The sequence below is a fragment of the Balaenoptera physalus genome (assembly GCF_965194825.1).
Source record: "Balaenoptera physalus genome assembly, chromosome: 7".
In the NCBI taxonomy this organism is placed as follows: domain Eukaryota; kingdom Metazoa; phylum Chordata; class Mammalia; order Artiodactyla; family Balaenopteridae; genus Balaenoptera; species Balaenoptera physalus.
In genome coordinates, this window is record NC_138886.1 from 68193064 (window position 1) to 68216714 (window position 23651).

The 23651-nt window shown below is 40.8% G+C and overlaps 2 protein-coding genes across 4 annotated transcripts in view; one reads left to right on the forward strand and one right to left on the reverse strand.

Moving 5' to 3' along the window:
• ADAMTSL1 (ADAMTS like 1) overlaps window positions 1–23651 on the forward strand; it is a 473568-nt gene that overhangs the window by 397987 nt on the left and 51930 nt on the right. The window lies entirely within an intron of this gene.
• SAXO1 (stabilizer of axonemal microtubules 1) overlaps window positions 23230–23651 on the reverse strand; it is a 116092-nt gene continuing 115670 nt past the window's right edge. Inside the window, exon 8 of the transcript XR_014265409.1 lies at window positions 23230–23357. The gene's annotated coding sequence lies outside the window, so the exon portion shown is untranslated. The remainder of the gene's footprint in view (window positions 23358–23651) is intronic.

Genomic DNA, 23651 nt, shown 5'->3' on the forward strand with positions numbered 1-23651 from the left:
CCACTCTCCTTAATGTATTTACTTATTTAATCAATCCATCTCTATATAACCAATGTCCTATCACCACTGCCTCTAACCCCACACAGTGCTGGTGTGAGAATTTCTAAACAGCAACCGAAGTGCTCTAGGCTTCGAAGCTAAAGAGCGAAACAGGTGGAGAGCAAGAAGAGTGGACGCTGGGCAGTGCCCAGCCTTTATACTCTGTGTTGCTGGAAGGCTCAGCTTGGCCAGATCCCTGATTGCTACCCTCTAGGCCAGGCACTTTTTACAACATCAGATCTTAGGTTGCCAGAGAATGCTACCATGTTTCATGTTTCTGACTTTGAATGAGAGAATGCTATCACTGGGACCCTTTTCCCTCCTGTTCTCTAGCTCAGGAGTTCATAACCTGGGGTCCATGAGCTCTGGGGACTCTATACGCCCCCAGTATATGTACAAGTGTGCTTTTCTCTGGTGACAGAATCACAGCTTTCTTGAGATTCTCAAAGAGATCCATGACCCAGCAACAGTAACTACTTGCTATACATCAAAGGTTAAAAACAGATTCAATCTTACTAATAAGCGAAGCAAATAAAAATGAGATATTTGTTGAATATGAGATTAAAGATGAAAAATATTTATGAAATCTGTATGAGTTTCCTATTGCTGCTGTAACAAAGTACCACAAATTTAGTGGCTTAAAACACCACAAATTTATTCTTACAGTTCTGGAGGTCAGAAGTCTAAAGGAGTCTTACTGGGCTAAAGTTAAGGTCAGTCAAGTGTGTTTCTTCTGGAGGCCCTAGGGGGAAAGCCATTTTCTTGCCTTTTCCAGCTTCCAGAGCCGCCTACATCCTTTGGCCCTTCTTCTGTCTTCAAGACCAACAGCTGGTATCTTCACGTCTCTCTGACTCTGACCCTCTATTCTCCCAATTGTTAGGACCCTTGTGATTACATTGGGCCTACCTGGACAATCAAGGATAATCTCCCATTTCACCATCCTTTCTTTTTTTTCTTTTTTTTTAAATGTGGAGCCCACCCATCTAAACTATGCTTGACAGATGGTTGTCTATCTTCTTTTATTTTACATCGGAGCATAGTTGATTAACAGTGTTGTGTTAGTTTCAGGTGTACAGCAAAGTGATTCAGTTATACATATACATGTATCTATTCCTTTTCAAATTCTTTTCCCATTTAGGTTGTTACATAATATTGAGCAGAGTCCCCTGTACTATACAGTAGGTCCTTGTTGGTTATCCATTTAAAATATAGCAGGGTGTACATGTCAATCCCAAACTCTCTATCCCTCTCCTCTCTGGTAACCATAAGTTCACTCTCTAAGTCTGTGTGTCTGTTTCTGTTTTGTAAATAAGTTCATTTGCATCATTTTTTTTAGATTCCGCATATGAGTGATATCATATGATATTTGTCTTTCTCTGTCTGACTTATGACAGTCTCTAGGTCCATCCATTGTTGATGCAAATGGCATCATTTCATTCTTTTTAATGGCTGAGTAATATTCCATTGTATGTATGTACCACATCTTCTTTATCCATTGGTCTGTCGATGAACATTTATGTTGATTCCATGTCTTGGCTATTGTAAACAGTGCTGCAGTGAACATTGGGGTGCATGTATCCTTTCACACCATGTTTTTCTCCGGGTATATGCCCAGGAGTGGGATTGCAGGATCATATGGTAGCTCTATTTTTAGTTTTTTAAGGAACCTCCATACTGTTCTCCACAGTGGCTATACCAATTTATGTTTCCACCAACAGTGTAGGAGGGTTCCCTTCTCTCCATACCCTCTCCAGCATTTATTGGTTTTTTAAAATATTTATTTATTTGGCTGAATCGGGTCTTAGTTGCAGCATGCAGGATCTTCACTGCAGCATGCGGGCCCTTTGTTGCGGTGTGTGGGCTCCAGAGCACACAGGCTCAGTAGTTGTGGCGCGTGGGCTCTCTAGTTGTGGTGCATGGGCTCTAGAGTACACAGGCTTAGTTGCCCCGCAGTGCGTGGGATCTTAGTTCCCCGACCAGGGATTGAACCCATGTCCCCTGCATTGGAAGGCAGATTCTTAACCACTGGACCACCAGGGAAGTCCCAGCATTTATTGTTGGTAGATTTTTTAATGTTGGTCATTCTGACTGGTGTGAGGTGATATCTCATTGTAGTTTTGATTTGCATTTCTCTAATAATTAGCGATGTTGAGCATCTTTTCATGTGCCTCTTTCACCATCCATTTTTAATCACATCTGCAAAGTCTCTTTTGCCATGTAAGGTAAAACATTCATGGGTTTCAGGGATTAGGATGTGGATATCTTTAAAGGGCCATTATTCTGCCTACCAACCACAATAGCCAAGAATTGGTTGACATGTACTATCATGCATTGTAACCCAAAACATAAATTAGTATAACATTTCTGGAGGGCAACTTAGCAATATGTACCAATATTTTTATTTATTTTTTTAATTTTAACTTTATTGGAGTATAGTTGATTTACAATGCTATGTTAGTTTCAGGTATACAGCAAAGTGATTCAGTTATACATATACATATATTCATTATTTTTTAGATTCTTTTCTCATATAGGTTATCACAGAATATTGAGTAGAGTTCCCTGTGCTATACAGTAGGTCCTTTTTGGTTATCTGTCTTATGTATAGTAGTGTCTGTATGTTCATCCCAAGCACCTGATTTATCCCTCCCCCTCACATTTCCCCTTTGGTAACCATAAATGTGTTTTCTAAGTCTGTGAGTCTGTTTCTGTTTTGTAAATAAGTTCATTTCTATCATTTTTTTAGATCCCACATATAAGCGATATCATATGATATTTGTCTCCTTCTGACTTACTTCACTTAGTATGATAATCTCTAGCTGCATCCATGTTGCTGCAAATGGCATTATTTCATTCTTTTTTATTGCTGAGTAGTATTCCATTGTATATATGTACCACATCTTCTTTATCTATTCCTCTGTTGATGGACATTTAGATTGCTTCCATGTCTTGGCTATTTGTACCAATATTTTTTTTCATCTTTATTAGAGTATAATTGCTTTACAATGTTGTTAGTTTCTGCTGTACAACAAAGTGAATCAGCTATATGTATACATACATCCCCATATCCCCTCCCTCTTGAGCCTCCCTCCCACCCTCCCTATCCCAACCCTCTAGGTGGTCACAAAGCACCGAGCTGATCTCCCTGTGCTGTGCAGCAGCTTCCCACTAGCTATCTATTTTACATTTTGTACCATTATTTTTAAATGATGCTCATTAGCCCAGTAATGTCACTTCAGTAATGTAACCTAAGGAGATATTTGGATACAGAGATGTATATACTAAAAAAAAAAAAAGTATTGGTGAAAAATTGAAACAATGTAATCATTTATAAATAGAGAATTGACCAAATAAAAGTTCTGGTACTTTCATGTACAGAATCTTAAACAGCTATTTAAAAGGATGATAATATATCTCCATTCATTGATGAGACTAGCCGAGATTTATCAATCTGTCCAGTGATATATGTACATATGTGAAGGAACAACATTCATAGTGGTTAGGATTTTTTTTTAATTTTTAAATTTTTCTGGACTTTTAATCTGTAATGAACATGCATTGGTATTTTTTAAGACAAGTTGAGCCTGTTACGTGGCAAAGAAGGTATTGGATTTATCTCTCTTATGAAAATGGCAGTTGTCTTTGGAGGTAAAGATACGTCTTGCACAGGCATTTAGTGATTTTACTACACTGTGTTCTCAGTGAACAGAAACACTAATGATCTCATATCCTAGACCAGGGGTTGGCCCTTGGGCCAAGTCTAGACACCACCTGTCTGTAAATAGGGCTCTATCTGTGCATAGCCGCACCCATTTCATTTATGTATTGTCTATGGCTGCTTTCAAGTTACAATGGCACAGTTGGGTAGTTGTGACAGAGACCATACAGCCCACAACATCTAAAATATTTACTATCTGACCTTTTACTAAAAAAGTTTGCCCACTCCTGCTCTAGGCTTCCTTACTGACAACAATGGCAAAAGTCTCTCTACTGCTTTGTTTTTAAGAAGTTGTTTGAGAAAGAGTCAGGTAGCAATGTGTGAGGGCCTTATCATAAGCTCTTTTCTTTCCTGCCACACCCTTCAAAGCCAGAATCCAAAAATGCATTTTAGAGGGAAAAAACCTTATTACTTTAGGAAAAAGTGGTCTTTCCTTCTCTACTTCCGGGAAATTCCCGGCTTTAGTCTTTAAAAAGCTCTGGGAGCAAAACTCTCACAGAATGCTAATTGCACACAGTAAAGTGGAGTAGAGGTGCCCAGCGAGGTTACTGTCTGTCATGCATAACCCCACCCCTCTACTGAGTGTCCTTGCTCTGCCCAAGCCTGGACATCGAGGCTTTCATCTCTCTGTGGTCCGTGGGATGCCTTTGAGAAGTTCAGTGGGAACATCAGTTCTCACTTCCGTAAGTTGTCAAGAGACTAGGTACACGTCCCTGTTTCAAAATGCGTATTCCTTTCTAGACCCTCTACCTTCACCCAGTGTAAGTGCTATGGAGAATGGGGAAGCCCAAAAAAGAATAAGTTTGATCAAGAAATGATCTGTTCCCAACAAAAACACCGCATGTTCTGCCTCGGGCCTAGATGGCCTTGAATCTGGGGTCTCCTAAGGAGACTGCATTGGCATCTCTAAAACCAGATGATTCTTTCAAAGATCAAAATTGGCCCCCCCAAGGGTCTGGACCATACTACCTCTCCCTAAAGCCTGCAGGGAGCCCACTAAACGCTCCAAGGGAGCCTCTGGATATAGATGACCGAGGCGGATCTGGGAACCAAATGCAAAGAGGATTAGGATCCAAAACAAATCAATCCTAGAAATACTGCAAGACCAAGAGGAAGCATTTGGACAGCTACTCTCTCTGCTTTTTAGAGGCAAGTGACGTTGCCGCCGTGGCCTTTCCCCTCGGGGTGGTAGGCTTCTGACCTCTTCTTCAGAGGACATCTCTATTTATGGGCCCTTGACACACCACACAGTCTTCAGGCTCCGCTGCCAGAGGCCAGACGTCGCGCGCCAGGACTAACGATTACCCCAGCAGAGTTAGCCAGCGGCATCTTCACAAACACTCAGCCACGACGCCTCGCCTCACGCAGCTCTCTCCCTCTCCGTGGCTCGTGTCCCGACTTCAGCTCGCCTGCTTCACACCCCGCGCCCCCCCTTAGTCACTTCGCTCACACTGTTTATTATTTTCTTTACTTTGTCGAGAAGTTTCTGGAGCCTCGACACCCAGGAGACTTATATGGGGCTAATAAATTCAGGAGAGGTCTCCACGCTCGCCCAGCCGCGGCCGCGGGCTTTGGAATTCCTTGTCGGCAGTTGCGCCTTCCTGTGACTTGCCGCTGAACTCTGTGGCGTGCCCCGGTGAGGCCTCTCAGGATACCTGCTATGAATCTTAGCCATTCTTCATATCCGCGGCGGATCTGTGGCTTTGGTTCAACAGAAGAGAGCTGAAATGGGGTGTGTACAAGGCCATGAGCAAAGGCTCTTTTTTTTTTCTTTTTTTTTCTCTTGAGTGTGTGGGGTTTTATTTCTTTTGCAAAGGCTCTGGCCCATAAACAGAGCCAAACCTAGGCTGAGTTCATGAAAGCATGTTGGCTCTGAGCCGCTGCTGGCTTTTGGTTTTTTTCCCCAAACCTAATCTGGATATTTTCTAGCTTGTCTCGCCATTGGCTGGAGTGAGGGGGTGAGTCGGTTATATTACTTCAGGGAAGAGAATATTCATAGAGTCCACGGCTTTTACTCTGAAACTGTCCTTCTCACAGCAGTAGCACCTTGATTATACAGAGCACTTCTTCAAAGTCCTGAAATACTGTGCCATTTTGGACCAAAGGTGAACTATCAGTCTCATTCCTTACAAAATCTAGTCTTGGTGGGTGTAATCAATAAACATACACAGAGAGGGGAGTTCTAACTCAGAACCCTCCTCAAAAGTATGGTATGGGGGCTTCCCTGGTGGCGCAGTGGTTGAGAATCCGCCTGCCAATGCAGGGGACACGGGTTCGAGCCCTGGTCTGGGAAGATCCCACATGCCGCGGAGCAACTGGTCCCGTGAGCCACAACTACTGAGCCTGCGCGTCTGGAGCCTGTGCTCCGCAACAAGAGAAGCCGCGATAGTGAGAGGCCCGCGCACCGCGATGAAGAGTGGCCCCCGCTTGCCGCAACTAGAGAAAGCCCTCGCACAGAAGCGAAGACCCAACACAGCCCAAAAAATAAATAATAAATAAATTTTAAAAAAAAGGAAAGTAGACATTTGGATTTAAAAAAAAAAAAAAGTATGGTATGGCCCAAGTATGATCCATGTTCTGGGGTTCATTCAAAGGCCGTCTCATCAGTGGATTGAAACTCCTTCCTCAGCCCCGGGCAGCCTGCAGCCAGGCCTCCTCTGGTCATCCCTGTCTTCCCTCCTACAGGCCGGGTAGCACCTGCCAGCAGCCTGAGGGTAGACTCAACCAGGGACTTATAAACCCAGAAATCTGAAACTTTTTAAAAAAATGCTGATGTGTCTTTAAAGGTGTGTTTTATGCCCAGAGCCTGCTGGCAGAGAAGGACACCTGGGAACTCTGTGTATTATCCACTTGAGATCGCTTCAATCCCAATCAACACTTCTGTGAATTTAACGAAATTGGACCAGTTTCCCAGAGCCCCCCTCCCCACAAGGTGGCCCAAGCAACCCTGGATAAGCACATGGCTCGGCACTTCCAGGCTCTAACTGAGACCACGTAGTCATATCTTCACAGCCAGTGAAACTGTATGTACATGCACATCCTAAGTGGCACCTCGCCTCCGTTACCTCTAAGAGAGTTAACCAGGTCCTAAGGTTATGGATGAGGGCAGTGACCAAGCAATAAGCAAGTCATTTCGGAGAAGGCAAGGCCTTCATCAAGTCATAAATCTGGATGGAGCTACTTTTCATGCTGAGAAATGTATCAAGTTCTTCCACCAGATGCCCAGGGAGATGGAGACATTAGCATGCCCCCTGCCAATGGAAACCCAAAGCTTGCCCTAGGGGTAAAAAAGACATTTGGGGAATGGAAAATGGGCTCGTATTTTTCCTTTTTTCCAGGAATGTTTTAATGTTAGTTTTCTTTGGGCAAATGTACATGGGAATAGTCTTGGCCTGGTTATTTGACCAGCTTATTGGGAGGTCTCAGAAATCAGAGTGAAAATTAAAGTCACTTGTCTTCTCCCACAGCCTTCTGGGGTCCAGCTGACAAATGGGGAGTGAGGAACGGCGTTTTTTCAGACATGAATTAGTCATGTCTCTCAGCCTGCTGCCTGGTGCCAGCCCCCAGTCAGTCAGTGCTGCTTGAGAGACCAGCTCTGTCACCCAATGGGGACACCAAACCTGAAAGGAGAGGGAGCCAGAAAATGCAGTGAGGCTGCTTCCCTACTTTCATCCAGTCACCCCACAGTCTTAGAGTGAGGCCATACCTACCCTATACCACGTGCAGCATGGAGATCCTGCCATCAACGTTAAATGGCTGAGCGAGCGTTTTCCAGTTGTGCAAAATTAAATTAAGGAAAGGACTCCCAGACTGACTACACCAAGTGCCAAGTTTCATCCCAGCACACATCATTTTTATAGTAAGTTTTAACTCTGCGAAAAAATACAGGATTATAATGGAAATGCTGACAGGCCTGGAGCCAGCTCGTGAAGTAATAATGCCACGTCTCTAATATTTTTACACAGCATGTCCTAATCTGCCACAGCTTTCTTCTCCTTTAAATAGCAGTTAAATAAGTGAAAATCCCTAGAGCACTGCTTTTCTGTCCTCCTCTTTTAGGTGGTGTATCCCCATTTTCCAACCATCCTTCCTTGAGAACCTCTTTCAGTCCATTTATATTTTCCCCTCTGTAGAATCAATGTCTCGAGCTCAGCTGCCTTTTTCTGAGCTGTTTGGCTGAGAAAGGAGGAGAAGAGGGAGAATATGCAAGTCTGAACTCTTGCCTTGTGCTCGTTAAGGCTAAGAACTCATGAAAATAAACTCCGGATGTGTGACTCTCTTAAGTGACAGGCAGCTAATGAAGGCCTGGGTTGGCTTGATCTATCCTACAAAGGAGCCCACAAATCAAGCTGCTTGCCTATCTTTTAGCAGGACCAGAATTCCTGCTAACTTTTAGCCCTTTCACAAAAATACCCAGTGAGTAATGACCATCATGAGTTCAGAGCTTCTTTCTAGACAGGAGACTCAAAGGCAGCCCTATCCCACCGCCTTTAAACTCTTCCACGGAGGGTGCAAGGAAGCTGAGGTCAAGGACCACCAGGACTCCCGGTTTTCCATCCCCCTATTTCCCTCACCTGTTGAACTCAGGCTGTTTCCCTGAGCAAGGCTATTTTAGTGCCAGAAACTCATGTGAAATAGGAGACAATGGGGAAGAAAGTCAGTGAGGTCAGTCGGACTTAATCAGGGATGTCAGCTCATGGCAGGTGACAGCTAAACTGACTCCCGGCAGATACAATTTCGTATATAATTTGATTTCTTATTGCACACATCTCCCCCATTCCAAACTTTTATCCCTCTCCAGTTAATGTGATTGAAAAAAAAAATGTAGGTGAAACTAGGAGGAAAACCCTCACAAATATGTGAATCCCACCTGGCTCTGGCTCAGTGTGGAGCCACAGTGGACCCAGGAATGGAGGTCTAAAGGCAATATTTTCTTTCACTGGTTAAGAATGGTTGATAGGACTTCCCTGGTGGTGCAGTGGTTAAGAATCCTCCTGCCAGTGCAGGGGACACGAGTTCGATCCCTGGTCCGGGAAGATCCCACATGCCGCGGAGCAACTAAGCCCGTGCGCCACAACTACTGAAGCCCGCGCGCCTAGAGCCCGTGCTCTGCAACAAGAGAAGCCACCGCAATGAGAAGCCTGTGCGCTGCAAAAAAGAGTAGCCCCTGCTCGCCGCAACTAGAGAAAAGCCTGCGCACAACAATGAAGACCCAATGCAGTCAAAAAAAAAAACAAAACAAAACAAATAATTAATTTAAAATAAAACCAAATTCTTAAAAAAAAAAAAACGGTTGATAGAGAGGGGCTTTCTGCTGCCAGAACTCTCATATCTAAGCTGCCTTCCTAAGCACTGCTTCCCCCTCAGCCACCTACCCAACCCAAGACCTGTACTAACCAAGGTCTGAGGAGAGAGCACCATCATTCCCTGGTGATGGACCGTTTCCTGGGGTGGCCGTTGAGTTTGGGAGGATGGAAATGGTCTGTGTTCATGGAGCGGGGAGGGAAACAGAAAAAGAGATGCCAGCCCCTGCAGGAAACACTGTTAATATGTTCATGGAAGCAAAGGGGAAGAGGTGTGGTTTATAATCGAGCCTCTCTAGAGGTGTGGAATGCATTTGCACAGTTTTTGGTGTCCTTGCAAATGTCACCCAGAGAGATTGCTCACCTTCAAAGAATGATTGATACTTCTCTTACTTTAACAAATGAGAAATGTCCGTGACAGAAAGGAACCCCTGTGACAAGCCAGGTTTTCTCATTAGCAGTGAAACATGGATAATTATTCACTGGGAACATACACAGTGGGAATTCACGTTAGATTCCTTCTTTTGACTCTTGCTGCTGGCAAGCCTCAGAGGCCACTGTGTACACACAGACATGCACATAAATATGTACATAAAAGCACAGGGGCCTGCACTCCATGTGTGCTGAGGGGATACCAATTCTGAGTACAAAGAAAGTTTTTAAGAAGCTATGTGTTCAGTTAAAAGCACTGAAAGATTTGTGATGAAAAAGGCAGATGACCTGCAATTTTGGTCATTCACTTTAGTTATAATTAGTTTACTTTGGTCTTTACTTTCCCTTTCCTATTGAAAGTAGACTTTCCTAAGAGCATTTTCTTTTTTCTTTTTTTTTTTTTTTGGCTGTGTTGGGTCTTCGTTGCTGCACATGGGCTTTCTCTAGTTGCGGTTAGCGGGGGCTACTCTTCGTTGCGGTGCGCAGGCTTCTCGTTGCGGTGCGCAGGCTTCTCATTGCTGTGGCTTCTCTTGTTGCGGAGCACGGGCTCTAGGTGCACAGGCCGCAGTAGTCGTGGCACGCAGGCTCAGTAGTTGTGGTACATGGGCTCAGTAGTTGTGGCTTGCGGGCTCTAGAGTGCAGGCTCATTAGTTGTGGTGAATGGGCTTAGTTGCTCCTCAGCATGTGGGATCTTCCCGGACCAGGGATCGAACTCGTGTCCCCTGCACTGGCAGGAGGATTCTTAACCACTGCACCACCAGGGAAGCCCCCTAAGAGCATTTTCAATCCAAGATGAGTAGTCACATATATTCTCTGTGGTCAGTTTCCAGATGTGAGGGGAAATACAATAACCTATCTAGCAGATGGAGGCTGCCTCAGTAAGGAAAGAATATTTAGGATTGTCATAGTTAGGATATATATTCAGCAACGTACAGCAAAGACCCAAAATAACAGTCAACAAGAGAGGAATATATTCCTGTCTTACATAGAAGTCCAGAAAAAGACATTCCAGGCATGGTATGGCAAACTACCATGTCACCTAGGGACCCAGGCAAAAAATGTTTTAAACTCCTGCTGCTCTGCCATCCTGGAGTATTGCCCTCATCCACCTAAGCCAGATGGTTTGCTCCACATACACGTTCTCAGTGGCATGATGGAGGAAGGGGGAAGAAAGGCAAGTTCTTTTCTTTGAAAGCCATGTCCCAGGAGGTATACATATCACTTTCCCTCTCATGTCACTGAATGGAATCACATGGCCCACACCTTATTTCAAGGGGTGATGGGAAACGTCTCTATTCCAGGCAGCTATGTACCTACGTAAAAATCAGGGGTTCATGTACACTAAGAAGGAGAGGGCAGATATGAGGGGATAACTAGCAGTTTCTGCCATACAAAGCAACCACACTAAAGTTGTTGCAGTCAAGGGTGACACAAGTATCAACACAAGGGAAAGTGATCTCTGACTTCAACAGAGCTAAATGAATGAAGGTGAACCTACCAGCATGAATTTTTTTTATTGAAGTATAGTTGATTTACAATGTTGTGTTAATTACTGCTGTACAGCAAAGTGATTCAGTTATATCTGTATCTATATATCTATATATACATTCTTTTTTTATATATTCTTTTCCATTATGGTTTATCATAGGATATTGAATATAGTTCTCTGTGCTATACAGTAGGACCTTGTTGTTTATCCATTCCATATATAATAGCTTACATCTGCTCACCCCAACCTCCCACTCCATCCCTCCCCCAACCCTCTCCCCCTTGGCAACCACCAGCCTGTTCTCTATATCTGTGATTGTTTCTGTTTCATAGCTAGGTTAATTTGTGTCATATTTTAGATTCCACATATAAGTGATATCATATGGTATTTGTCTTTCTCTTTCTGACTTCACTTAGTATGGTAATCTCTAGTTGCATCCATGTTGCTGCAAATGGCAATTTCATTCTTTTTCATGGCTGAGTAGTGTTCCATTATATATATGTACCACATCTTCTTTATCCATTCATCTGTCGATGGACATTTAGGTTGTTTCCATGTCTCGGCTATTGTGAATAGTGCTGCTATGAACATAGGGGTGCATGTATCTTTTTGAATTATAGTTTTGTCTGGATATGTGGCCAGGAGTGGGATTGCTAGATCAATGGTAATTCTATTTTTAGCTTTCTGAGGAACCTCCATACTGTTTTCCACAGTGACTGCACCAACTTACATTCCTACCAACCGTGTAAGAGGGTTCCCTTTTCTCCACATCCTCTCCAGCATTTATTATTTGTAGACTTTTTAATAATGGCCATTCTGACCACTGTGAGGTGGTACCTCATTGTAGTTTTGATTTGCATTCTCTAATTAGCATTGTTGAGCATCTTTTCATGTGCCTATTGGCCATCTGAAATGTCTATTTGGGTCTTCTGACCATTTTTGGATAGGGTTGTTTGTTTTCTCGTTGTTGAGTTGTATGAGCTGTTTATATATTTTGGAAATTAAGGCCTTGTTGGACACATCTTTTGCAAATATTTTCTCCCATTCTGTAGGTTGTCTTTTCATTTTGTTTATGGTTTCCTTTGCTGTGCAAAAGATTGTAAGTTTGATTAGGTACCATTTGTTTATTTTTGTTTTTATTTCTACTGCCTTGGGAGACTGACCTAAGAAAACATTTGCACAATTTATGTCAGAGAATGTTTTGCCTATGTTCTCTTCTAAGAGTTTTATGGTGTCATGTCTTATGTTTAAGTCTTTAAGTCATTTTGAGTTTATTTTTGTGTATGGTGAGAGGGTGTGTTCTAACTTCATTGATTTACACGTGGCTGTCCAACTTTCCCAACAGCACTTGCTAAAGAGACTGGGGTTTTTTTCCTGTTGTATATTCTTGCCTCCTTTGTTGAAGATTAATCGACCATAGGTGTGTGGGTATATTTCTGAGCTCTCTATTCTGTTCCATTGATCCATCTGTCTGTTTTTGTGCCAATACCATGCTGTTTTGATTACTGTACTTTGCAGTATTGTCTGAAGTCTGGGAGGGTTATGCTTCCTGCTTTGTTCTTTTGCTTCAGGATTGCTTTAGCGATTCTACCAGCAGGAATTTTTAAGTTGGGCAGGTTATAAAATATTTGAGGAAACATCTGTAAATGGCAGGCTGGAACAGCAATTTTTTAAAACTTGTTAAAATTTTAAAGAAGAAGCATAAAGCTGAATAAACAGAATATGTGAAAAGCAATTTTTTTGGACACTGAGCCATTTCTGATGATCAATAATTTCATGTTTTTTCCCTTTTTTATTATGGGTAATTTCACATATATGCAAAGTAAACAGAGCAGCATAAAGAACCCCGTGCACTCATCACCCAGCTTCAAAAAACAACTTCCTGCCATTCCTATTTTATTTGTACTTCCACCTACTTCCCACCCCCATTCCTACTCAATTATTCTTTTAGGTAAAATTTGCAATTATTAAAATGCACAAATTTTAGCCAGACAATTTTGGCAGATATACCCATGTAACCACATCCTTGGCTAACATATGTTTGACCACTTGATTTTTTTTCTCAGTCTTTTTCTCTCTTTGCTTCAGTCTGGATAATTTCTATTACTACATCTTTAATATCACAAATCTTTTTTCTATAGTATTTAATCTTCTATTAATCCTATCTAGTGAATTTTTCATTCCATAAAATGTTTTGTTTTTAGAAGTGCATTTGATTCTTTTTATAACTTCCACTTTCTTACTATGTACATGTTTTCCTTTAAATATTTAACTTATTTTTAATACCCTGTTTTAATATCCTTGTCTACTAATTCCATCATCCCTGTCATTTCTAGATATGTTTCCACTGACTGATTTTTGTCTTTGTTATGGGTCACATTTTCCTGCTTCTTGACTTAACAAGTAATATTTGATTGAAAGCTAAACAATGTAAATTTTATATCATTAAGTGTTTGGATTTTATTGTCTTCTTCTAGTGATTGTTGGATTTTCTTCTCTTAAGCAGTTAAGTTATTCACAGTTTAATTCGATCTTTTTGAAGTTTGTTCTTAAGTTTGATTAGAGCAGGTCTATAGTAGCCTTTACCCTAGGGCTCCTCAGGGGTCTCTATTGAGTTCCTCTGATGATGAACAAGGATGTTGCACTCTGGCTGGTCAGAACTTGAAGCCCTTCTGGCCCTACTTGAGCTTTGGGAAATAGTAAACTCACAGCTCCCTGACTGATCTTTGGTCAATTTTGTAGAGTTTCACTCAATGCATGTACATCTTCATTTGGGCAAAGACTCAAGAGGAATTTATGCATATTTCTGGGGCCCTTTTTCTACATAACACCCTCATTTCCAGAATTCTGCTCAGCTTCCGGCTGCCTCAACCTCACTGAACTCTGTTCTTTGTCTCATTAATTAGTCCAGACTGTCATGCTCTGCTTGGGATAGTCTTCTGATGTGGGTTAAATTGTGTCACCCCCAAAGGTTGCTGAAATCTCTCATCCTCAGTACCTGTGAATGTGACCTTATTGGGAAACAGAGTCTTTGCAGATGTTCAAGTTAAGATGAGGTCATTAGGATGGGCCCTAATCTAATTTACTGGTGTCATTATAAAAAGGAGAAAATTGGACACAGAGATAGGCATGCACTCAAGGAAGAACTCCACATGAACATGAAAGCAGAGATTTGAGTGATGCATCTACAAGCCAAGGAACACCAAAGATTGCCAGGAAACCACTAGAAGCTAGGATAGATAAAACAGACTGTCCCTCACAGCCCTCAGAAGGAGCTAACACTGTTGACACTTTGATCTCAAACTTCTAGACTCCAGAACTGTGAGACAATAAATTTTTGTCATTTAAGTCAACCAGTCTGTGGTACTTTGTTCTGGCAACCCTAGGAAACTAATACATCCTCCCTACTTTGCAGCTCAGAATGTACCTCCAGGCACGAAGGCAGAGAATTCACCGGGCTCACCTAATCTATTTCTCTTCTTTCAGGGATCACAGCCCTCTACTGTCTGTTATCTAATTCTGAAAACAGCCATTTCATACATTTCTGTCCAGTTTTCTAGTTATTTATGGCAAGAGAGTAAACCCAGTCCTTATTACTCCCTCATGGCTTTCAAGATTTTTTTTTAATCTGCTAATTTCATCACTTTGAGTATGATGTTCCTAGGTGGTTTGTTAACCTTATTGAAACTTTATGGTTTTCTCAAAATTTGGGAGATTTGATAGTTTTATTGCTTCTACTATGTTTCTGTCTAATTTTCTTCTTTCCATATTGGGCTCCAATTACACATATATTAAACTTTTTCCCACAGGTCCATGGAGCTCTGTTTATTTTCCTTCAATCTTTTTTCCCTCTGTTCTTCACACTGGATAATTTCTGCTGAACTGTCTTCAAGTTCATTGACCCTTTCTCCTGTCATCTCCAATTTTCTGTTAGGCCCATCTAGTGAATTTTTCATTTCATTTTTTGCACATTTCAGCTCTAGAATTTGTTTTCATAGTTTCTACTTCTCTAGTGAGATACTCCATCTTTTCATTTATTATGAGTAGACTTTCCTCTAACTCCTTAAACATATTTATATAGCTGCTTTAAAATCACTGTCCATTCATTACAACACTTGCATCATCTCAGGACTGGTTTCTGTTGACTGCTGTTTCTATTAAGTATGGATCACATTTTTTTCTTATCTGGTGTTTCTTAATTGTATTGGGTTGGCAAAAAAAGTGTCTTCGGTTTTTAAGTAAAAACAGAAGACACATTTTTCATTTTCACCAAGAACTTTATTGAAAAACATATTCACCCTTCTGTTCCACTACCTTTTGCCGTTTTTCAAGCAACTTCATAATTCCATCTTCCCAAAACTTTTTATCTTTTTGAGCAAAGAACTGTTCCAGGTGCCTTTTACAGTCTTCCAGGGAATTGAAATTTTTTTCCATTAAGAGAATTTTGTAAAGACCTAAATAAATCGAAATCTGAAGGTGCAATGTCTGGTGAATATGGTGGATTAATCAGAACTTCCCAGCCAAGCTGTAACAGTTTTTGCCTGGTCAGCAAAGAAACATGCAGTCTTGCATTATCCTGATGGAAGACTGTGTGTTTTCTGTTGACTAATTCTGGACGCTTTTCATCGAGTGCTGCTTTTGGTCTAACTGGGAGCAGTACTTGTTGGAATTAATTGTTTGGTTTTCCGGAAGAAGCTCATAATAGAGAACTCCCTTCCGATCCCACCATATACACAACATCACCTTCTTTGGTTGAAGACTGGCCTTTGGTGTGGTTGGTGGTGGTTCATTTCGCTTGCCCCACAATCTCTTCCATTCCACATTATTGTACAGTATCCACTTTTCATTGCCCATCACAATTTGTTTTAAAAATGGAACGTTTTCATTACGTTGCAGCAGAGAATCGCATGAGGAAATACAGTCAAGAAGGTTTTTTTCCGCTTAATTTACGTGGAACCCAAACATCAAAGCGATTAACATAACCAAGCTGGTGCAAATGATTTTCAGTGCTTGATTTGGATATTTTGAGTGTGTCGGCTATCTCCCTCATGGTATAAAACTGATTGTTCTCAATTCATGTCTCGATTTGATCGCTGTCAAATTCAACTGGTCCACCCAACTGTGGAGCATCGTCCAGCAAGAAATCTCCAGCACGAAACTTCACAAACCACTTTTGACATGTTCAATCAGTCGCAGCACCTTCTCCATACACTGCACAATCTTTTTTGCGTTTCAGTTGCATTTTTACCTTTCTTGAAATAATAAAGCAAAATATACCGAAAATGTTGCTTTTTTTCTTCTATCTTCAATATTAAAATGGCTATGCAAAAATTCACCAATTTTGATGAGACTTTTTTAAAATGCACGCTAATATGACAGCTGTCACATACAATCTAACAAATTTGTTTTGAATGAAGTTAAAGACAACTAAGTGCTACTAGAGCCATCTAATGGGAAAAAACAATTGAACATTTTGGCCAACCCAGTATAATGAAAATTATAGATGATATACTGGAGAGACTTTGGATTCTGTTATGTTCCTATGAAGAGTGTTTGGTTTTGTTCTAAAAGGCAGTTAATTTGGCTGGACTCAAGTTCCAACCTCTGTCTTCCCTGCAGTGGGCACCGACTGAATTCTCCACTCTATTGTCAGCTTCTAGCTGCTGCTCTTTTGCTGGGTTCCTCTGGGGTCTGCTAAAAAGAATTTGGACAGGACTTATACAGATTTTAAGGTTTATCTAAAAGGATTTACCCCCTTAACTTTCCAGCTATTCTAACAGCCCCCAGACACTGTCCTCTGACATCTCAAGACAATGAAGCTATACATTTTCCAGCAATCTGGGCCATCTGGGGATTGAGGAATTTCCTCAGGCAAAAAGCCACTAGGTAGCAAATCACACCTGTTGCAGTTCCTGGGTTTCTAGGATGGACTCCCCTTCTGTTTCTGCCATTGCTTTTGGTGTGCTTTTGGTGTGAGGTGGTTTCTCATCCCCTTTGTGATGTTCGCCCTGTGGTGTGAGGTGGTTTCTCATCCCCTTTGTCATGAGGGCCCTGCGGTGTGAGGTGGTTTCTCATCCCCTTTGTGATATGGGCCGTTTGGTGTGAGGTGGTTTCTCCTCCCCTTTGTGATGGGGATGTGGGCGCTATGGTGTTGTTTCGTGTATTTTGTTGTTGTTGTTGCTGTTGTTTAAATTTTAAGACTAGTCCAAACTAGTTATTCACCATTACTGGATGCTAGAATCCCTAGTCAAGTTGTTTTGAGAGTTTTCTGGCCAAGATCTGCTCTGTTCCTGTTTTGCAACATTTAAAGCATTCTCATTCACCCTCTTCTTTAATCCTTTATCTTCTTAATAACACAGTTGTTGGTACATTTCTAAAGATTCAAGACCCAGAGGTAAATTCTCTCTTAAATAAAGAAATATGTGAACATAGCATTGAATGGTATGTTCTGATTATACAGAACACGTTTATTTCCAATTCCACTAATTTGAAATTTCTGATCATTCAAACGTGAGTTGGAATGAAGTTTACCTTTGTATTACCTGGGCAAAGTGGGTGGAGGGTGGTTGTGGAAAGAATATGTTTGGTTAGTTATTTTCATTTAAAAAAAAATGAAACCACTCATTCATTCCACAAATTCTTATATAAATCAGTTATTTGCTAACAACCTGTTTGTTTAATCCCTTTCCTTTCTGGAGTCCCATGACATCACATGGTCTCAATTTTTCTCCTATCCCACAGACCCCTTTAATACCTCCTATTTCTTCTTCAATCACTGAATGTTAGAGTTCTCCCACTGTCTTGTCCTGAGACCTGACCTCTTTTCATTGAAGACTCCTTCCACAAATCCATGAGACTGGTTCCCAAAATCTGTCTCCAGTTCTTACTGCTGACTAACTTCCATTTTTATCTTTATCATCTCAATGGATTTTTCCATCCTTTGGTTCTGTCACAACCTTTAAAGTCAATATGCTTAAAACTAAACTTATTCATCTCTAGGGGTAGAAATAAGGAATAGCTTCTCTTCCTGATTTACCTACTTCTGTTAACAATCCCACTAGTGTTCCAGTCTCTTTAGCTTCTCTTCTTTGTCTCTACCCCCATCCTCCTCATATCCTGTCAGAGCTACTTTTGCAAATATGTCTTATTTCTTGTCACCTCTGAACTGATATCCTAGCTTCTCCATTCTCTCAAGCCAGTGCATCTTGTAAAGAACCACGTTAATGATTCTTCTAAAGCCAACCTAGATCACCCCCTGGTCTTCAGAAACCTGCAGGGGCTCCCAAAAGACCAGATTCTGGCCTTCAAGATCCTCCCCATTGTATCTCTCACCCACCATGCCAGCATCATCTATGTCCTCCGTGTTCCAGTCAAGTCAACCAGTCATTTCTCAAAGACACATCACCAGTTTTTTCATCTTTTCACCTTTGCTCATACTGTATCTTCTAGACTGCCCTCTTCTACTATCCCTGGTCTCTGCTTATCTTAATCCTAAATAACCTCCATATATAACTTCTCTTCCAGGAGCCCTTCATTGGCACAATTCAATTTCACTACATATTGACCTAAACAATTTAGATTGACTAAGTCTACTTTGCCCTATCTGGGAAGAAGAGAGGTGAGAATGGTGAGTTTGAGATGATGCTGAGAAACCTTGGAACCTAAAAGCACCTTAAAAATCATCTAATACACTGGTTACCAATAAAAGAATCTTCTTATGCAGAAGCCTGATATGTAATTCTGCTATGAGTGAAATGGGGATGGAGACCCCAAAGCCCCATCTATGCAGATTCCCTATCAAGGTTTCCCACCCTCCTCCCCCATACCTCTGCAAAACTTTAGGGCCCCAAGGAACATCAATTTGAAAAGTATTGATTAAATCAAAAGCTCTCATTTATAGATTAGAAAACAGAAGCCAAAGAGCCCTGTCAAAATCTAGAGTTCTCCTTGAGAGTCATGTATCTGTGTAACTGCATTTGAAAGTAACAAAACTGCTTTTCCTTTAAAAACTTTCTACAAAACAGATCTTCACCCTGATAGGTTTCAGAGTGAGAGGCATTACTATGAAGGCAGCCTCTCAAAGACTCAAAGTCTTAGTCACTGCTACTCAAGAGTCTTTCTCAAATTGAGTTTCAAGAACTCCACATCCATGGCAGCCCTCATGCCTCACTAGGATCACCAAGCTAGAAGACCCTGGAAATATATCCAAGATGCAAGACCCAGATGGGCTAAGAGAGGTATCCTGGCTGTTCACTCTGGCCTCTGATTCCAGGAAAGAGGAAGGATTTTGAATGTAATTGTTATGTAAATGTACTACTTATTTAGCTGACTAAGATTTCTGGATCCTAGATAAGTAACTTTATCAGCCATAGAAAATAGCCTGTGGCTTCTTCCACTCCTTTTCCTGCCTAAATAGTCTCTCAGAAAATCAGTCCTAATGGAGTTGGGAAAAAAAGACTAGAGCTAAATATGAGAGATTCTCTGGCCAAGTATCTCCTGTTTCCTTGGGAATAGCAAGGTTCTTATTTTTCAATTTGGAATCTAGTCAGCTTCACCGCGCTGTATCCACACCGACCAAACAAAAGGATTCGTGGAGCCAGCATCTCAACAGCATATGGCACCTCTTTTTCTTTAAAGCAGATGTGATAGGAAGACATATATCCGTCTGTTTCAGTAAGTCTGAAAAGCTGTACTTGTTTCAAGCTTCACTTTTGAAATCATGCTATTTGCCTAAACAAACGTACAGCTTTCCTGCCTCTTGTTAGAAAATGAAACCCACGTCTGACTCCGGACAACATTTTTGGACTGGAGGGAGTGGGTACTGCTGGTCTCTGGAGGTCCCCAGTGGACTGATTTCTATACACCTCTCCCCAAGTCCGTTCTCACACCCACTTCATAACAGGAGTACAGTGACACCACCATGGACCTCATGGCATATAGATGCCTAGATGCCCCCAGAAGCATGTGGGGAGCCTGCTCCTTCGGAGTACCTGAGTGAGAAGATCCAGGTCAGGTGAGAGCTGGGTCAGTACACAGGTAGAAACTCCACCCTACTGGAAGCCTTGGATCCATGGCTCAAGGAGCTCTGGAAGCCCCTACTCCCTAAATGTATCAGTTAGCTACCTCACCCCACCCCTGAAAAAAAAAGAGGTTCGGCATTAAAATAAACGCAAGACTCAGTGGCTAAAACATCAATCATTTATTCTTACTGCTCTTACTTTGTTCAGCTGATCTAAACTGGGTTTGGCTGGAGTGACTTGGCTGTTCTCCACATTTCTCTCATCCTCCCCTTGAGATCATCAGGCCACTCCAGGCATGTTCTTCTTCAGTGATGGCAAAGGCATAAGAGCACAAGCAAAAGCTCACCAGGTCTCTTGAGGTCTAGGATTGAAATTGGTACCCAGTGCAGCTTTTGCCTCATTTCTTTTATTATGGCAAAATATACATAACATGAAACTTACTATTTTAACCATTTTTAAGTATACAGTTCAGTGGCATTAATTACATTCTCATTGTTGTACAACTTCACAGTATCCATGTCCAGAACATATCCATGTTTCATCCCAAACTGAAACTCTTACCATTAAATAATAATAATACTCCATTCCCTCCTTCCCTCAGCCCCTGGTAATTACTATTCCATTTTCTGTTTCTACAAATTTGACTACTCTAGGTATCTCATATAAGGGGAATCATATAATATTTGTCCTTCTGTGTCTGGCTTCCTTCACTTAAATTAATGTTTTCAAGTTTAATCCATGTTGTCACATGTATCAGAATTTTATTCCCTATTTAAGGCTGAATAATAGTCATCATATATATTTATCACATTTGGTTTATCCATTCATCTATTGATGGACCTCTGGGTTGTTTCCACCTTTTGGCTATCGTGAATAATGCTGCCATAAACATTGGTGTACAAATATCTATTCAAGTCCTGCTTTCAGATCTTTTGGGTATATAGCCAGAAGTGGAGTTGCTGAATCATACGGTAATTCTAATGTTTAATTTTCTTTTAGGGACCTCAATATTGTTTTCCACAGTTGCTGCACCATTTTACATTTCACCAACAATACACAAGTGTTATAATTTTCCCATGTCTTCACCAAATCTAGTTAATTTTTTTTCTTTTTTTTTAATAATAGCCATCCTAATGGATATAAAGTGGTATCTCATTGGTTCTGATTTGCATTTCTATTAACAATTAGTGATGTGGAACATCTTTTCCTGTGCTTATTAATCATGTGCATATCTTTGAGAAATGTCTATTCAAGTGTTTTGCTCATTTTTTAAATTGGTTGGTGGTTTTTGTTGTTGAGTTGTAGGAATTTTTCTATATTCTGGATATTAGTCTCTTATCAGATCTATGATTTGTAAATATTTTCTCCCATTGTGTGGGCTGCCTTTTCACTCTGTTGTTAGTGTCCTTTGATACACAAAAGCTTTTAATTTTGATGATGTCCAGTATATCTATTTTTTTTCTTTTGTTACCTGTGCTTTTAGTGTCATATCAAAGAAATCATTGCCAAATCCAATATTATGAAACTTTTCCCCTGCATTTTCTTCTGAGAGTTTTATACTTTTAACTCTTATGTTTAGGTCCTTAATCCATTTTGAGTTAATTTTTGTATATGGTTTAATATAAGGATCCAACATCATTCTTTGCATGGAGAAATCCAGTTTTCCCAGTACCATCTGTTGAAAAGACTATCCTTTCCACATTGAATGGTCTTGGCACCCGTGTTGAAAATTGACCATACACATAAGAGCTTATTTCTGGGTTCTCTATCTATTCCATTGGTCTATATGTCAGTCTTTATTCCAGTTCCACACTGTTTTGATTACTGTAACTTTGTAATAAGTTTTGAAACCAGGAAGTATGAGACCTCTAACTTTGCTGTTCTTTTTCAAGATTGTTTTGGCTATTCAGGGTCCCTTGAGATTCCACATGAATTTTAAGATGAATTTTTCTATTTATGCAAAAACAATTTTTTTAAGTCATTGGGATTTTGAGAGGGATTGAATTGGGTTTGCTTTGGGGAGTACTGACACCTTAACAAAATTGTCTTCCAACTCATGAACATGAGATATCTTTTCATTCATTTATGTTTTTAATTTCTTTTTTTAGCAATGTTTTATAGTTTTCAGTGTACAAGTCTTTTGCCTCCTTGGTTTAGTTTATTCTTAAGTATTTTATTCTTTTTGATACTCATGTAAATGGAATTGTTTTCTTAATTTCCTTTTCAGATTGTTCATTGTTAGTGTTTGTTAGTGGCCAGAGTAGTCACATGGCCAAACCTAAAGTAAGGAGGTGGGGAAGTAAAGCCCACCCATCATGGGAGGGTCCTGTAAAGTTACATGGCAGAGTGAGTCCACATGGCGAGAAGTGAAAAATTGGGTCCTATAACATGATATTCCATGCTGAAATTTTGAGGGTCAACTTTAGCATTGCTTTTCCAGGGCCCTTCTTCAAAGTAGTCTGTTCCCACCTCTTCAACCTACACAACCACAGTGAAAATGTAAAAAGCCAAGGGAATGAAGGGAGTAAGCAGACAAAGGAAGGAGGTATCAAGATGCCTAAGTAAGTTGTTGGCATCTAACCAGACAAGCAGTAGGTATGGGGGAAAGAACACAAGACAGTGAGTCAGATAGAAGATCTGCCCCTTGATCTTGGGAAGGTCTCTTAACATCTCTGGGCCTCAGTTTTCTCCTCTGGCAGTAAGCTAGATCATCTCTTAAAGACCTTTCCTGTGTGTTAACGCTGCCATACTATAAAAATTCTACCAGTGCTGCCCCCAGAACACAGAACAAGTCAACGTGAGAAAATCCATTCTCTGTACAGATCCATAGGCACACACATCCATGCAGGTGACCATCTGTGTGTCTCACTGATCTCATCTTCTGCCTTACATCTCAGTTTTATTAGTGTGCTTTTTTGCATCCCATACCAGCTGGGATCTCCTTGCAAGAGAGAAGATAGTCTTAACTAGCTTTACTGTCCCCAGAACACTAGGCACCAAATAGATATTTTTTAACTGAACTGAGAGAAAACCTCCACTATCTTTCATTTTGAATGATTTATCTTGCATTTTAAACCTCCAAATAAATCTCCTCTGGAAGCTAAGTTTCTGGGGTCACAACAGCAAATTCAACAAGTACGAATTTAGAGGTAACGAGTTTTCTCTCACAACTGCAATCAGTTTATTTTACTAATTCTATGCTACAAAGGCTTGAGTAGACACCATATCTCAGTTTAATATTTTGGAATTTTAATGTATCAAAATAGGCTCAATGACTATGTAATAAGTATAACATTGTACATGTCCAACGCAGGCTTGGTTGTCAGAAGAGCTGTCAGAAGGCCAAGGTTCTTGACCTATAGAGAAATGAGATCAGTGTTTAAAATTGTTTTCCTAGTCTCTGTTGAAAATTTTTGGCTTGAAAATCACATAAAGAGTAAAATGGAGGCAGACGTTAGACATTTACCAATTAAAGTTTGATTCCTAACTATTACTACATAGTACATGGGGTTTTTTTTTCCCCCACTCATTGCGTTTGAAGAAGTGATTTCTTTCAGTATAAAACTGGCATAGGAACTAATTAACTTCAGAAAATGTCCAATGAGTAAATCTTAATTGCTTCATTTTTTTAAAGTTATTACAGGGACATA